Source organism: Nematolebias whitei, chromosome 5 (assembly GCF_014905685.2).
Source record: "Nematolebias whitei isolate Nwh7 chromosome 5, NemWhi1, whole genome shotgun sequence".
Lineage (NCBI taxonomy): Eukaryota > Metazoa > Chordata > Actinopteri > Cyprinodontiformes > Rivulidae > Nematolebias > Nematolebias whitei.
The window spans coordinates 32,590,483-32,598,136 of NC_056502.1; the positions used below are offsets into that span (position 1 = coordinate 32,590,483).

At 41.8% G+C, this 7,654-nt stretch overlaps 1 pseudogene; it reads right to left on the reverse strand.

Annotated features, from left to right (window-relative positions):
• Positions 1 to 6,639: 6,639 nt before the first annotated feature.
• LOC119410445 lies at positions 6,640 to 6,758 on the reverse strand (annotated as a pseudogene).
• Positions 6,759 to 7,654: the final 896 nt, after the last annotated feature.

The following is a 7,654-nucleotide window of genomic DNA, read 5'->3' on the forward strand; positions in this document are numbered from 1 at the left end:
TTACTGCAGGCGATGGAGAAATTGGGACTTTGTCTCTGGGGAAGTGAGGAGAGTGAGAGGAGTGTATGGTGTCTTTGAAAGAGTGTTACACGCACATATACAGAAAAGCTCAGTGTGCACACACAGACATAAAAATTATTCTGAATGTGCCAAAGATATGTGCGTTTGATGTTCATTATGCCTATCTGCACACGTCTAGATTTATCAGTGACAAGAAAAGAATCGGTTTCACAGTTTTGAGCTGAACGACATGGAGCTGTGGGGCTCAATAATCTGCTAAAACACACACAGGTTTGTATTTTTATTCTTTTTGGAACTTTGAATTGAGTTCAATTCATTTCTGTAGCCTAACCCTAAACTAAATTCACACTTGAGCAATACAGGTGGTCTCTCACTGAGCTGTGACTAATTATCAAATAGCATTCATGAAAGAGACTCCAGAAAGTCTCGCTGTGTTTGGTTCACAATTAAACACTATGTAATAGATTTCTCTAAACGGTGAAAATCATTACAGGTGTCTCCAACTTAAACTCACATGAAGTGCGTCCGGAGTGACTCCAACTTCTCTCAAAAAGTACAAATGTACTGTATTGTGACCCCTGCACAGGAGCTCTCCTCTGACAGAAAACATTCGAGTCTAATGTTTGGGTCTAAAAACCACACTAATGCTTAGAATATTGGTCAATAGGTTGACTGAAGGTCAACAGGTGGAATGATGGTTTGACTGAAGGTCAACAAATTGTGATAAACTGGTTGAATGATGGTTTGACTGATGATCAGCAGATTGAGTGATGGTCAATAGGTTGACTGATAGTCAGCGAGTTGACTGTTGATTTGACTGATGGTCAACAGGTTGACTGCTGGTTTGAATGATTGTCAGGTTAACAGGTTAATCCCACTGAGCCTGTATAAATAAAGGTTGAATGAAAAATTTGTTAACCAACAGTCAAACAAACAGTCAACCTGTTGACCATCAGTCAAACCAACAGTCAATCTGTTGATTGACTGATGATCATCAACAAGTTGACTGTTGTTTGACTGATGGTAAACAGACTGACTGATGGTAAACATGTTGCCTGATAGTCAACCTGGGTTTAAACTTGCATTTTCAGGATTACAAGACCTCAACACTGTCCACTGAGCTACCACAGTTCCAAAAATCCATAGTGATGTTAAAGAATAATTATTTTAAAGCTGATCTAAATCTGCCTGTCCTCATTTGAGAAGAGTTCTCCCGTGGATTCTTAAATGTGAGGCAGCTGCAAGGTGGCTATGAAGCACACTGATGCTGCACCAAAATAATGCAAATGTTGTAGAATACAGTTTTACAAGCCATGCGCACAAAAACAGATTGTGAATTTTACAAAGTGGCTGTGGAAATTGCGTCTACAGGTCTTGCAGGTGTTGCTCACCAAAACTCTAAATTCAATGAAGTTTTACAGATTTTCCTCCAGTTTTGACTTTCCAGTTCCATCTTCTAGTCTCCCAACAGTCACAGCCCAGTGAGATATCAACTTAAACCTAACCCTAACCCCACACAAGTCTCAGTCAGGACCAGGACCAACACTGAAACAACCATCCACGCTCACTCTGATGGCCAAACATAATCTCCATCAACCTAACCAGACAGTTGGTGAACTGTGGGTGAAAATCAGAGTACCTGGGGGAAAAAACACACCTAGACTTGAACATCCAGAAAGGCCCAGCTGATATTTAAACTGGTTTACAGTTTACTAACCAACACACCAAAAACATTGACAAAATTCTGGTTTTACTGTTGATTTCCACAAAAGCACAACAGGTAACTGTTAAAGCATGCTGTGGTGAAATTACATCACAACCTCCCAAGTTACAGAAACAGTTTATTATTTAGTGACAGTGACGTGTGAAGAGCTGAAGTTTAAATGATCAGTAAACTAAAAACGGTGAGTTCATGTGAGGTGAAACTGAATCAACTTGACTTACTTCAGAGTAAATTATGACGTAATCTGGTTTGGGGTGTGGTGTGCACTCAGAGAAAGTGACAAATGTCTTCTGATTGTGGTCCGATTTGAATTTCTGTCACAGCACATGAACTCAGATCTTCTTACTAGAAGTTAAACAGATTTAGCTCCATGTTGTTAAAATAAAAGACAATAAAAGGCACACAGGTTGGACTCTGGAGGCAAGAATAAAGGAATGTGCTGCAAATCTGTGAAAGTTGTGAAAATTTTGCGCATCTAAAACAAATCAACATTTGCATATTTTGAATAATATTGATGTAAAAATATCAAAAGGTTAAAGTTCCCCCTGGAAGTGTCGCAGCTCGCTAGCTGCTTCGCCTTTTGTGCTGACAAAATAATCACAGAAGCTTAGGTGTAATTGCACAATGAAAAGTTAGCTGTGGTGAAGAAGGTCTGCAGCATAAAAGATCTGTGGAAAAACCTATAATGAAGCCATTAGCTCGTCAGTCTGGTCAGACTTTAGCATTGTTTCTTCAAAAGTAGGGGGGTTGAGGGCCTTGCTCAGGGGCCCAGAGTGGGGCAAATGAGGGTGGAGGCAGGTGTGGGTGTTTTACTTTTCCACCCACATTTTGATGTTGACAGTACCGGGAGTTGAACCTGCGACTTTCCGATCAGAGGCCCATCTTCTCTAACCTCTGCACCACCACTCCACCACAATAGCAGGTAGGAGGGTTGAAGAGAATTTATTATTGTTGACTTTTTTATTATAATTTTACAGATCAGTTAAATAAACTTATGTTCTGTTCAGCAAAGTATGCTACACAGTATTACTCCCTGCTTTGTTTGTGCTGAATGTGAAAGTGAAACTTAAGGCCATGACTTGAAAGTAGTCATGCACCCTTTGCTGGATACATTGTAGAATTACAGCTTGTTCCAAGCATTTTAGGGGTGAAAAGTAAGCCCTATTTACACGGACACGATGGGGGGAAATGTAGGTTTTTCCGTATGTTAATTAGAGGAAAAGATCCGCGTTGACACGGTTGGATTTTGTGTTTACATGCATCCGGAGGAATCCCCCCCGCCCTCCTGCTTCGGCCGCTCCTTTCCTCTGAGCTAAAAGCTCAGCTAACAACATCTTAACAACAAGTTAAAGCTGGATTCTGGCTGGATTTTGGATAAGAGTCGACAGATTTGACACCAAGCGGGACCGCTTCGTCTAACAGCTCCACACCGGTCGCTGAGTGGACCAGAACCAAGTTGGCGATGTCGGACTTTACTCTGTGATAATCAGTAGCTGATTTACAGCAGGTAAATCAACGTTCTTAATAATGTTTGCTTGTGTTTACATCGGTTACAAAACAACCAACTTTTTTATTTTTTATTTTTCCTGAAAGAAGGAGCTGTCTCCCACCAGGCGGACTGGTTCTGAACGAGGCTCGGCCCAGATGCAGTGAAGGAGGACGTCGAAGAGAGAGAGATGTTGGATGAACTATTTATTTAAAATTACCCTAATTTCTTTTATTCAATCCATTAAATGTTTTAAGCTGCATTAATCAAAGCAGTGACAGCCTGAATGAGCCAGACGGACAACGTGGGACCAGTATATCCAGGATGAAAACAAGAGCCCAATGCAGTTTACAGTTAACATGTTTTTTATGTGTTCAGTTTAATTATCGGTGTTTGTGGGACATACGGTTTGTGATATTGAATAAATAAATAAAATAAAAATTAAACCTGATGTCTTCATTTTCAACTTTAATAACGGGCAATATGTTTAGCATCATTTTAATCACATAATTTGAATTACGTAATGTCTAGATAGCTTCATTTAGCTCAGAGCTTCATTATATATCTCAAACTTAAGATAAATACTCTTTATTATTATTAAACTGTTATTATTTAAAACATTTGATGTTATAGTGCATCGCGACGTGTGCGCGTGCCTCGTTCTATAAACAGCGACATTAGAACTGGATCAGACTGTGTCTCTTCCAACACAGATGTTGGTCACAGCACCTGGAATCTGATGTAGATTAACTACAAGATTAAAAATATATTCCATCAGTCATAGTTCAGAAAGCAGTATGTCCGCCGCCATGTTGATAGAAATACAGCGTCTGACCGACCATGTAAGCGCATGTGGTTTAACATAAAGCCTCAGTGGGAGATGTTTACATTATCAGCGGGGGGTCAGCGAAAAACCTCCACTCTGGAAGGTGGATTCAGAAACTTCTAGATTCAAAGAGGGGGACCACTGGTGTCTGTAAATGATCAGAACCGCAGAGAGAAAGCTGCGGATGCACTCAAAACATGCGCCGTGTAAACGGCCCCTTGGAAGTGCCTATATCCGCGCATAATGGGACAATTATCACCAATAGCAATATGTCCCCAAATGTCTATCGACCTAAAATTTCAACCCATACCGATACATTGGTTGGGCTCTAATAATTATTTATATTTTTTCCACAGAATCCAGCTGCACAATAAGCCAAGTATTCCTGTAATAGTTTAGCATCCAGTACCACAGCCCGCCTTCGGAGGCTGAAGCTGTTTTGGCTCCATTTTGACCAGCAGCGGCCTCAAACAGGATGTTTTATATGCAAATACACAAACTCAGTCTTCATTTTATCTTTCTCTTCCTGAAACACTCTAAAGTTGAACATGTATCAGTCAGCAAATGATGCATGTGTCAATGTTTGCTCAAGTGAAGGAAGCAAAAGAAAAAGTGTGTGTGTGATTCTTTGGGCGGCAGCCATGTCAATCAGCCCCCTGCAGCGCCGCTGCCCTTCACACTTCTGTTTATCTACTGCTGCTGAGGACTGGAAGGACAGATAAGAGGACATCAGTCCCTGTCTCTCTGTCTGTCTCACTCACACACACGTTACAACCAAACACAGATTGTTAGCTGTTGCTTCCAGCCGTCGTCATTATCAGCCGAGTTCATCCAGAGTATGTTTCAGACCAGTTTTTAAACAACATAGTTCTGTTTGAAGCGAGACCTGCTCGTTGTTCAGATTTGGACCCTGCGGTTCGCTTCACTCCAAACGTCCCGTGTGAGTTCTGCAAAAATCAGACGTTTGTTCGGTGCCTCCAGTTCTCCTGTTTATTCTTTGGCAGTTGTGAAAATGATCAGGAGAGTCCATTCTCTTGCTCTTCGGTGCCCTTGTTTCATCTCGGTGTAGGTTTGACCCGTTTCAGATTGTTCCTCACATCTAATCAAGAATCAGAATCCATTTTCCCTTTCAAAGCGCTCACCGGCGGCACTTTTGATTAGCACAAGCTGCAAAAATGCCTTTTTTCAGTTCTTTTTTTTTTGTTCTCGCTGCCACCTGAAATGTTCTCGTTTCATGTCAAAGCCCTCACCGCCCTGGAGACCGGCTTTTGTAACCGTGGACCGTGGTCGTTAATGGTGTCCACGGTGCCACCCGTGTCCACCTGTCACTCATAGACAGAAAAGGCCTCTCTGAGGATGGAAATAGGCTGCTGGAGTTGAGATGTGTACAGATGTGGTGGTGGGTGTTTGTGGGGTTTACGTCCCCGTGTCCCTGAGATTTGTGTTAATGTGTGCGTCCTCACTCCGTCAGCCAGCTGAGTCTGCAGTCAGTTTACGTTTGTCTGCGGGGCAAAAGCTCGAGCAAGAAATGAATTCTGACTCGCCTCGCGCCTCGCATAAATTCCCGTTCTCATACACAGACAGAAAAGACAACATATCTGCCTTGTACTAGCCCTGGGACTCAGTCCTCATTCCGATGATGATTTAGGGACGTCGAGGTCTCCTCATGAACGTCAGAATCAAGCCGGCTGAGAGAAAACAAATAGGAAAGACAAACGGATACCAAGGTTCTGTAAAGAAGTGCTGATAAATGAAAGAAAGGTTGAAATTATATCTATTAATGTATTCATATCAAATAAAACACAACCTGCTGTCTCTTAAATATGTAAAAACAACAACAGCTCATTCGTTTTTAGACTAGAATGAAGTTGATTCCAGGAAATTGAAATGATGTTTCCTCGGCTCTGTTTGGGCATTAGTTATCAACAAGGCAGACCTGGCAGTGAAGGGATGCTCCTCCAGTCAATTTGTGATTTATGTAGATGAGGAGGTAGGACAGGAGCAGACCCAGAACAGCCTTTTATATAAGTACGCCTATGAATCTGTGGGTGGACCAGGAGGACCATCCAGCCTGGGCGTAGCAACACCCCCGCTTTTCTTGAGTCTCTGCTCTAAAAACAGTGCAACCATTAATGACAACCTCTTTGTTGCGGGTGTATTCACCTTACCAAATCTCTGACAGGACAGTTACATCAGCATCAGAGTCCATGGAGCTGGTGCCTATGTCCAGCAGTTCTGTAAGAGAAAACACCGGGACATGTCTCCATTCCATGTCATCGACACACAGAGACAAAATGAAATAAACAACCACTCACATCTAGGGACAATTTACTTTCCAATAAAGTAAAAGTAAAGTGCTATGTGTTGTCATCATTCCAATACAGTGACGAAATTAGTTCTTGGTATTTAACCCATCACACCTGAGATACACCCAGGTGTAGCAGCGGTCAGCTATGTAAGTGTCTGGGGAGCAATTAGGGATTGGGGGTCTTGCTCAGGGACATTACGGCATGTGGGCATGGTGGGGAGACGAGCTGCGACTTTTTGGTCCCAAGTCGGCTGCCCTACCTCTACACCATCTCTGTCCTGTGGCACCTGGTATTCCCAGGCCATCTCCCATCCAAGTACTAACTAGGCCCAACCCTGCTTAGCTTCCGAGATCAGACGAGATCGGGTATGTTTAGGGTGGTATGGCCGTAAACTAAAGTGCTATGTGTTGTCATGATTGTATGTTCCCATGCAACACGTGTCAAACTCAAGACCCGCGGACCAGATGTGGCCCGCCACGTCATTTTATGTGGCCCGCGAGAGCTTAAAAGGCCTGATTATCATATAATAAATAAGTCAAAAGGGTGCACTGACAGCAAACTACATTTCCCATAATGCATGCCTGTTACTCGCGAAGTAACAGCATCTCACCACTAGATTGTCATTTTTCCACATCGATATCATTTTCCGAACAAATGGAATTGAGAAATACAAACAATGATCCCAAAATGTCCAGGAAGAGAAAAAGTGATGCAGATGAAAGCTGTTTCAAGAAAGAAGGGAAGGTGAAGGTATGTTTGCGCTTCAAGGAGAGAAATCAGTATGTCTTTTGTGTTATGAGGCAGTGGTGATCGTCAAACAGTACAATCTACATCGGCATTTTGACACCAAACACGGAGCTAAGTATGACAAAGTGAGCCTTCAACCCTAATACTGTTATTTTGAGTTAATTATACTTATTAAAGTGTTTTATTATATTATGTTAAATTTGCAGCAATGTATTTGGGATTGCAGGTTTATGTGTTTATGCAGGCAAATGTTTTCCATTATCAAACCATCTCTCATTAGTTGGATGTATGACTCTTGCCAGGCTGTGTGCAGCCATTTGTTTTTTATAAAATGCTACACCTGTCACATGTTCTTAACAGCTCACAGTTGTTGGTTGGACCGTTCGGCCCCTCTTAACAAAAAAGTTTAGAACAAAGTTAATGTTATTTTTCCTTATTCACTTGGAAAGTTTGATCATTGATTTATGGATTAGTGTGGGTTTCATAACCTGACAAATTAAAAGGATTTATGTTATAACAGCAGATATTTTTCTACATCTATG